This window comes from Myotis brandtii, unplaced genomic scaffold (genome assembly GCF_000412655.1).
Source record: "Myotis brandtii unplaced genomic scaffold, ASM41265v1 scaffold1076, whole genome shotgun sequence".
Taxonomy (NCBI): domain Eukaryota; kingdom Metazoa; phylum Chordata; class Mammalia; order Chiroptera; family Vespertilionidae; genus Myotis; species Myotis brandtii.
Window position 1 is genome coordinate 979,701 of NW_005353663.1, and position 10,601 is coordinate 990,301.

A 10,601-nucleotide genomic window follows, 5' to 3' on the forward strand; every position below is an offset into this window, starting at 1 on the left:
CTCTCCCCCCCGAGTGCACAAATTTTTTTGCACCGGGCCCCTAGTTTAAAATAACTGGTAAACATGGGGAGAACTAGTGAACAAAAGATTTGAAATATTTTTGGAATTGAGAGATTTTTTGACTGGTATTTAGGATTATTGAAATGTAATTGCTGGCTATATATACACTGAGTGGCCAGATTACTATGACCAGTCTGATATAGTCATGAACTCAAACTTTGGGTGATAATACCAGGTAGATAAGATAAGTTTTCTTCAACATCAGCATTGTAAATACTATAAAACAGCCATAAAATTTTCTGTAAGACCATAAATTTTATAGTGTCTCATAACAAAAAAGGGTCTATATAGAAATATGTACTGAAATGGTCTCTATATTTTATACCACAAATATCTGAGGTCAGTCCTGATTTGGTCTTATTAAAATTTAGTTTCTTAGTTATTTTTTATATATTGCTGATAGCTTTAATTGATTGATTGTTTACCTTTTAAAACAATCTGAAGAAAGGTATCTAGCCAAAACTAACTTAGAAGATTTTGAATAGCCTTTAAGATTATTTCTTGAGAATAAACAATCAGGAGCACATTAATATTTTTAAATTTATTTTTTTTGTGTGTTTAGTGTGTGCCCTGTCCTTCTCTTTTTCCTTCTCTTCCTCCTTTTCTTCTTTTGACATTAGTTTTTGAAGCCACTAAAAAACTTTAAAGATTTAGTAGAAGGCTATTCTTTCACTTTTTTGGCTTAATAACCTCATTTGGACCTTCATGATGAGGTTATAATATGGAAGAATAGATCCTTTAGGACTCTTTCCTTTGATTAGTTACATAACTTGGTACATTCATACAACTGAATGCTATGTGGTGACTGAGTGATTTTATAGCTTTCTATTAATTAACATGGAAAGATATTCATTAAATTAAAGGAAAAAAAGATGCTCAAGGTACATCGTTAAGTGAAGAGGCAGAATATCAGAATACAAAACAGTATGATTCCATATGTTTAATGTATAAATTTAAAAACGGAAATAATAGCTAAAGTTTGTTAATCTGAGATTATGTGCCAGGTATTGTACTAAGCACTTCGTACTTATTAGCCTATTTAATTCTCATAATCACCTATTAAGGTACCTGCTCTTATACCCACTCCCTCCTTTGAGAAATTGAAGCACAGAGACATAAAGTCACTTGCTCAAGGTCATACAGCTAGTAAGAAGTAGATCTAGGATTTGAACCCAGGAAGTCTGGTTCCACAACTTTAATTCTTAATCTCTTGGCTATAAAAATTGTACCAAAATATTGATGGTGTTACTTGAGGGTGGTATAAAATGAGTTATTTTCATTTTTGTTCCTTTATGCATTATCACAGTTTTTTTTCTTCAATTAGTATGTATTACGTTCAAATTAGAAAAGCAAATTTTGGGGTGAAAATGAAGAATTCCTCCACCACCTAAAGAACGTCGCAATAAATGCAACATATACTTAAATGACATCATACAATTTACGGTTCAGCCCAGCAGTCTAAACTAAACTTTAATTCTTTAAGAATTATACATTACTGACCATCTTGGTCGGCTGGGCCGTGGTGTCGGGTGGTGGTGGCGGGAGGTAGGAGGGTAGGTGGGCTGGGTCGCACGCTCTGGTCTTGGCCTTGCCTCCCTTTCTGGTTCCGCCAGGGGACCACGATGCTGCAGTTCCAGACATGGGAGGAGTTCAGTCTACCTCGCGGACCCTATGAAGGCACGTGTGGTTCTCAAATATAGGCATTCTGATGGGAGTTTGTGTATTAAAATAACAGGTGATTTAGTTTGTTTGGTGTATAGAACAGACCAAGCTCAAGATGTAAAGGACATTGAGAAATTCCACAGTCAACTGATGCGATTTATGGCAGCCAAGGAATCCCGCAGTGTTGCCATGGAAATGGACTGATTGGTTTGAAATGAACATTGTTTGCCATATTCTTAGGAAGTAAATGTCTTTTGAATTTGAGGAAGTGTTGGGACAGAAAATCCTTACTGTCCATAGATTCCATATATTTAATGTATATATTCCATATATTTAATGGACACTGATAGACTGAAGCCACCATATTACAGGACATTTGTCATATATTTCCCATGTGGAGTTTCTCAGAAGGACTAAGGATTATGTGAACTGTTAAATCTCTGCATACCTCTTTGATACCCCTGCCCATTCCTCTCATTACTTAACCAAGGTGCTAAGCATGACTATCACAACTGTTGTTTCTACTAAGCCAGAAGAATATTATTTGATACTTATCTTATATCTGTAACCTGAATTTTACCAACTAATGTAATGTTCATATGTTGATTCCTACATTAAAATATTTTTGTTAAAAAAAAAGAATTATACATTACAGATAAGAATATCAAAACTTTGCCATGTAGTGAGTTCTCTAGTCAAAGATGAGTCATTGGCAAAGAATTGGCAATGTAATCCAGTATATCCAAGGACCTGAATTATATTTTAAAATTTGGATGGTGATGGGTGATATATATATTTGTATTTATTAAAAGTCCTAGGGCACAAGTGTACAAGATTAACATGCCCTGCCCTGGTCACCTTCTAAACAAGCTAAAAACACTGCCGTCCACCTTGCCTGCTTACTGATTGATACCGGACACCTTCTCACTGAATGACAAGAAAAAGGCTTTAAGGCTTCTCTGAACTCAGTCAAAAAATGCTGCCAAATTCACATTGTCATACTTCACTATTGTTAAATAATGCAGAAGAATAACTGTTTTATCAGTCTGATGACTTTTCTGTTTTATAAATTATGTCTTTTCAAATGAGAGAAATCCCTCCCTCCTATATATTATAGTTTAACTCTGTTTAGTGTTAATTCAGTCTAGAAGAAACCTCAGGGAAGTATAATTTTTTCATTTTTTAAGATAACCCAAGAAGTATCATCTATTTCATTAAAAAAAATTTTTTTTTTTAGAAAACCCAATTTAGCCCTTAAATAGATATCAGACTATTATGTACAACTCTGCAAAGTTTCAGGAGTCCTTGTGACCTGGCAATTGAAGCAGTGTTTATTGAGTAAATACTCTATGTATTTCTAGCAGGACTTTGCTAGAAGTGTTGGGAAAGGAAAGAAACATAAATACCTGTCACTGTTCTATCACTCCCATTTATTTCTTGTGTTTCACAGGTCGAGGGAAAGTTAGAAATTGCAATTTAAAAATCAGATGTTCCCAAATAGAGAGAACAGTTAGGTATCAAGTGGTAATTGGGATGTTCAGTATTAGATTGACTTGTAGTCATGTTGTTTGCTATTTCTAAAACTGAGCAAGAGGATGTAAATAAGATAAAGTGGAGATTTTTTTAAATTGTAATATATAAACTATACAGAGAAAGAAAAAAATCATTCAAAATCTAACTGCTCACATATAAACATAGTCTTATTTTAATGTAGCTCCTGACTTTTTGTTATACACATCTATTGCAAAAAATAAAGGGACCAAGGGATTTGCTTTCTCACTTAATAATATACCTTTGAATTTTCCTGTTAATAAATCTAATGCTACATTATCATTTTTAAGTTATTTTTATTGTAAGAGAGCATCGTAATAAATGATTAAATTATTCCCATCTTTTTGGAGATTTGGGTTATTTCAAGGTGGTTTTTTATATTATATTCAATGCCACCACATACATACAGACACATATAATTACACATATACATATGTATATGCTTATATGATATGTGTATGCATACATTTTTGCTCTTTCATTTGATTATTTCCTTAGGATTTATTACTGGAATTGGAATTGTTGCATCCGAAGGTAGGCATATTTACATCTTTTTAAGAAAATATTTTTCAATTACAGTTGACATACAATGTTGCATTAGTTCCACGTGTACAACATAGTGATTAGACATTTATATAACTTACGAAGTTATAACCCAAATAAATCTATTATCCATCTAACACAGTACATAGTTATAATACTATTATTGACTATGTTCCTTATGCTATACTTTACATCTCCATGACTATTCTTATAGTTGGCAATCTGTACTTCTTAATCCCTTTCATATTTTTCACCCATCCCCCCCATGCCTCCTCCCATTTGGCAACAATCAATATTGTCGGTTTGCTCTCCAGAAAGGTATGGCCGCTTCATCCCCTGGCCCACAAAATGAGACAAATCACCAGTACCTGGTACTATTAGTTTTTAGATACTTAAGACTGTTCTAAGTAAAAAGAAATTCTCTCCTCTTTTAAAATTAGCTTTATTTTGGTTACAAGTAGGTGGTCTTTTCATTTTGTTGATGGTTTCCTTTGCTGTGCAAAAATCTTGAGAAAGAAGAACAAAGTTGGAGGAATCATGTTACCTGATATCAAACTATACTATAAGGCCATAGTAACCAAAACAGAATGATGTTGGCATGAAAACAGAGATGTAGGTCAATGGGACAGAACAGAGAGCCCAGAAACAAACCCAGGCCTTTAGGGTCCATTCATATTTGACAAAGGAGGCAAGGACATACAATGGGGTAAAGATAGTCTATTCAATAAATGGTGTTGTGAAAATTGGACAAAAATGTGCAAAAAAAAAAAAAAGAGAAAAAGAAAAGAAAGAAACCAGACCACCTTTTTTCACCACAGGAATAAACTGAAAATGGATTAAAGACTTAAATGTTACACTCAAAACCATAAAAATTCTAGAAGAAAACAGGCAGTACAATCTTGGACATTTCTCATATCAATATTGGTTTCTGATATATCTCCTAGGGTAAGGGAAACAAAAGAAAAAAATAGACAAATGGGACTACATCAAACTAAAAAGTATTTGTACTATTTTTAAAGGGTCATGAATCTGACCTTTTTATTTGGTAACTGAAAGGGAGCAGAAAGGACAATAATTCAGCTGTGGCCAATGTAAGAAGTTTTGGTGAATGCTTGCCAAATACCATTTACACCCACACATTCGCAAAGCAAATAGTGATCCTGTTGCACAGCCTAGCTCCATGTGTTCCGTCAAATTTCCTCTGAAGAAATCATAAAGTGAGCTGCCACCCACAATTCAAGTTGGTTATATGTTACCCCTGGCTTTTAATGAAAATGCAAAACCCACGGGTCCAATTCTCCTACTTGGCTCTGTATGTGTAAAGGGCGAGTTGAATAGAAATAATTAAGGACAGACTGGGAACTTTTGAAAAAAACTAAACTAGGGATTACCTCAGATGCACTAGGAGTTGTTTAAATTCTTTTTGACCCTGTCTTATAAACATAGCCTGTTTTAGTAACCTTGACTGTTTTGCAAGGTTGACTGGTCAACATAGCATCTCCCTGTGAGGTAGGTTCCTAAGCATTTAATCAAACATGAGACTAAGAGATAGAAGTAATAGTATGCTTAGTATCTGAATTATGACCCCAGGACATGTTATATAGACTCTTTAAAAGAAAAGCGTTTTCACACTTGTGTTTCTGATTCAGTTGGGGCCATACTTTCATTGCCACATGGACTTTCAGAGACTCCAAGCTCATTTTGATTGCTGGTGCAAGGGTATAATATATTTCAGTAATTTGGCATTTGTTTATTATTATTGTCACTGAATCTGCACATTTGAAATTTATTTTTAGTTAATGAATGCTGTAGTACAAGAGTGGGCCTCTCAGACGCCAATAGGGTATACTAAGACCCTAGTGTCAATTAAAAGTTGAGTAATGGTTTCTGTATTTATTTTTCTTTTCTGTTTGGCAACTTTTATAGATTTGGGGGCAAATTCTTTCAGTATTCTAAGATATAATCCTTTTGAAGGTATGTACTAAACACTAGCAACTGGTAAATTGTGAAGTGTAAATAAAATATAGATAATTTTTTGGTACAAGTTTTATGAGAGGTTAAAATAATGACATAATCTTTTAATTTTATCATAAATGGATGTTTTATAATCTTAAAAACAAAGTATGGTCTGTAAGATAATAGAATCTGAATTTAAAGAATTGAAGAAGGTGATTCTGATTCACAGATCTTGTGAGTGGATATTAGAATAGAAGGCATTATGTTTTCAATAGCAGTTAGTGGAATTATGCATAGTGAGGACTATCCATTTGCTTATTATGTTTAAATTGGATCTCATGAGGTTTCTGTGAGAATTTAATAAATTAAATATAATGTGTCTAGCATATTGCCTTGCTACCCTAGAGCAGGGGCTCAAGGAATGTTGCTCTCTTAAAAAATTAATATACCCAGCTTCCCTGATACTGGCACCACCAGGAATTGTTATCCCATTTTACAGATAAAGAAACAGGGTTAAAGACATTAAGAAATTTTCCTAATTCACATAGTGTTAGAACTGAGATTCAAACCCAGGCTGTTGATACTGGAGCTTAACTACTATGATATTCAATAGTGTTCCCTAAACTTTGGCACCTTTACCTCTGGTAGCATATATGAAATTATTTTAAGTGAAATACAAACACAGCTTTTAAAATGTAATGGATAGCCTGGCCAGTGTGGTTCAGTGGTTGAGTGTCGACCTAGGAACCAGGAGGTCCATGGTTCGATTCCCAGTCAGGGCACATAGCCAGGATGTGGACTCGATCCCCAGTGGGGGGTATGTAGGAGGCAGCTGACCAGTGATTCTCTCTCATCACTGATGTTTCTTTCTTTTTCTTTTCTTTTTTATTTCAGAGAGGAAGGAAGAGGGAGAGAGAGATAGAAACACCAATGATGAGAGAGAATCATTGATCGGCTGCCTTCTGCCCGGCCCCCACTGGGGATCAAGCCGGCAACCCGGGCATGAGCCCTTGACCGGATGGAACCTGGGACCCTTCAGTCCGCAGACCGACACTCTATCCACTGGGCCAAAACAGGTAGGGCTCATCAATGATGTTTCTACTCTCTCCCTCTCCTTTCTTCTTTGAAATCAATGAAAAATATATTTAAAAAATGTAATGCATAAATATGTGCATATCTATATAATTATTTCTACTAGCCTCACAATCCATTCTTTCCTGTGTCCTATTTGCAAAGAAAAGTAATTGCCTTGTAAGTAAATTAAAATAGCTACAGTATTCCTGAAGCACCTTTGGAATTTTTGTTTATTATTTTTATTTAAATATCAGCTTTATTGAGAAATAATTTATACATCATCAGATTCACCCTTTTAAAGTGTGCAATTCAGTGACTTTTAGTATATTCACCAAGTATATTGATCACTACTATCTAATTCCAGGACATTTCATTATCTTCAAAAGAAATCCCATAGGCATTAAGTAATCATTGCCCATTCTCCCATTCCCTCAGTCTACCAAAACCCACTAATTTACATTTTGTATCTATGCATTTACCTACTTTGGATATCTATTATGAATAAATATTTATATGGCCTTTAGTATCTAGCTTTATTCAATTAGCATAGTGTTTTCAAGGTTCATTCATTTGTATCAGGCACTAGTATTTGATTCTTTGTATGACCAAATAATATTCCATTGTGTGGATGCACCACATTTTCTTCACCCATCCATCAGTTAGTTGATGGACATTTAGGTTGTTTCCACTTTTTGGCTATTAGGGATCATGCTGCTATGAACATCCACATACAAGTATTTGAGTTCCTGTTTTCAAATCTTTTGGGTAATGTTACCTAGTAGTAGGATTGCTTGGTCTTATGATAACTCTATGTTTAACTTTTTGAGGAATCAAACTGTTTTCAATAGTGGCTATACCATTTTACATTTCCATTAGCAGTATATGAGAGTTCCAATTTTTCCCTATCCTCACCAACACTTGTTATAGCCACACTCATGAGTATGAAGTAGCATATGTATTTATCTCCATAAATATAATTATCACATTAAACTTATGGTATTATTTATTTTCCATTTATGGAAGTGATAATATTTCTTAACTATGACTTTATTTAAGTAGACACCAGTGAATAATGTAAAGAAAATAGTAGATAAGTAATATATGGATGAGATGTGTATATGACAAAATTTGTGAATAGTTACTTTATAAAAAAAAAAATATTTGCAGTATCCCTGAAACCCTTGGGGAAAGTTACTTAATTTCCTTGAGCTTCCTCATCTGTAACAAAAGGGGGCCCTGGACAGTTATGAGAATTAAATGGGCTAATATTCATAAAGTGCTTTAAGCAGTGCCTGTATAGATGTGTGCAAAATAGAGAAGATGGTATTGAATGATTAAAGTTTGAGAAAAGCTTGTAAGTAATGCACTGTATTAACAGGGACTCCTTCTATTGGGGGTACTCAAGTCAATGTTTAATAAAATGAATGGTGGAGTGAATGTAATTGTGGCGTTAAATTGCCCTACTTACCCTGGGTTTATGAGGCAAGGTGCTGTAGAAATGGAGAATTTTCTGGCAGTGGGAGTGGCCTGGCACATACAACCACAGGCAGGTCACTGCTGACATTCTGCCACAGAAAAGAAATTCAAGCCGTCTGCCAGCACCAGCCACTACTCCAGATCCTGGTGCTGCCAGGAAAGGGTGAGAAACACCAGTCTCTGTTCCTCCTGGATTCTTGGGTTTTTCCTTTCCCTTTTCCTTTCTATGATCCCTCTCCTGCCCTCCGCTCCCCTGCCTTCTGTTTTTTTTTCTAGTAATTTTCTAATTAACTGGTGAGGCTAAACTTCAGTTCTCCCTCCTTTTGGCCATGATAGAAAGGACAGTCTACACTATGACAAAAAATATTTCATGGTCTTTATGGTGAGATTTGGTCTAGAACTCATTCTCTGGAAAGGTCATGGCCGCAGTCAACAGTAGCCACTTGACCTTTTGGGAAGTGGTACATTAAAACAACTCCCTTCTCTTATCAAATCCTTGCTCTCACACTTGGGTTTTAAAATTTAAACATCCATGAGTGAAATGGCCAAATTAAAGTGATTGTTCCACATTAGATTAGACACAAAGAACTTACTTGAGTAGAGCAAGAGAGTTAATGAAGAAAAATATTTCACTGATATAAAAAAGACTTTAATTTTCACTTACAGAATTATGAGCAGTGTAATGTTCTCTGCTCAGCAGTGCCACTGTTTTATGCTCCTTACAGTTAATAACTTATTCTAGGTATTAAATCTGTCACATTCCTTTTACTTGGGCCTGCCGAGAAGAATTTACAGCAGGAGACTTAGAACTGACCCAGCAATTTCAAAACATAACACAGATATGAATCCAATTATTCTCCATCTAAATGCTGACACTTATGCCCTGCATTGATGTGACATTTGAACCAGTCATATTTAATATCTAACTCATCAAAGCCGATCCAGAAATAAGAGTAAAGGAATTATTTCACACCCACTTTCAGAATAGAGTTTAAACAAAAACAACAATAAAAAAAGAGAGTGTGTCAGCCTGCTCTATGTAATTTAGATACTGACATAAAACATATTTTTAAAAGTTGGTTAAAGAACTGAACGTGAGCTCCCCCCGCAGAGTGCTGGTCTTTTCCCTTTTCCCGACTATTTTGCTGTGAAAAATAAAGAGTTGCTTGTACAAGTTCATAAAACAAAACAAATCACTTCTGCAGCAGGAATGCATCAGCGGCTCGCTGCTCAGGTCTAGGGTTCCTGCCAAATGCTCGGATCATTTCTGTTTTTATTCTTTCTAAAATCAGCAACTGGAGCTGCTTAAGATGTTTTCCATATAAAAATGTAACTAGATCAAAAAGTGGCCTTTCGAGGGGAAAGGGGGTGGCCAGGGGAGATTCCTTTGAAAAAATAATGCGAAAGTTCAGGGTTGTGGTATAAGTAAAAATTATTTTTAGTAGGCATAAAACGAGGGACTCTATGTTATCCCTCTATAATGGAGAGAATGGGGGACATTCTAGGACTGGCTTAAAAGCGATAAGTAAAAAGATTGTTAATTAGTGCTTCAATCAAGGAGGAAAGGGGCCATTTTCTTGTTCTCAGTGTTGAAGGAAGCAAAAGGAACCAGCAGATTAAGAGATAATAATGCATCAGGAGAGAGATTGAAAGATGATAGATAGATAGATAGATAGATAGATAGATAGATAGATGAATGGATAGGTACCAACTGCGTGAATGTGCACACACTTAAAACACACTTGCTGCTTTTTGTAAAGATTAAAATCAAAGTCAAAGCACAGAAAACAGGTTAGTCACAACACCCTTATTATGTTGGACCCAAACTAGGTTCTATGTGGAGGAAAAATTTACACCTTCGGGGGACATGTCTGACCTCTAATGGATGATATGATAATGAAGGGACTGATTACCCAGCCACCCTCCAGAAAAAATTTCTTAACCATCTTTTTACACAGTGTGAATTAGACTTTGGCCTTTGACTCTGTTGCATTTATGTTATGAGAGACTAATCCCCAGTCGGTTATAGTCACAAAGGGGAACAAAGCCAATGCAATATGAAGCAATCCAGAATCTCTAGAAACCAAAGAGAGATACTTCTCAGCAACACTCCTAACACAGCAGGAGCAACCCAGCAATTTCAAAATTGCAATGATTACAGTATTGGGGAAGAGTGGGATTAGAGGATGGGGAAGGGGGCTTTCAAATAGGACTTTGTTTTTTTTTATTTATTTTTATTTATTATTATTATTATTTTTTTTATTGCTTAAAGTATTGCA

At 35.2% G+C, this 10,601-nt stretch overlaps 1 pseudogene; it reads left to right on the top strand.

Annotated features, from left to right (window-relative positions):
- Nucleotides 1–1,622: 1,622 nt before the first annotated feature.
- LOC102256428 lies at nucleotides 1,623–1,933 on the top strand (annotated as a pseudogene).
- The last annotated feature ends 8,668 nt before the right edge of the window (nucleotides 1,934–10,601 follow it).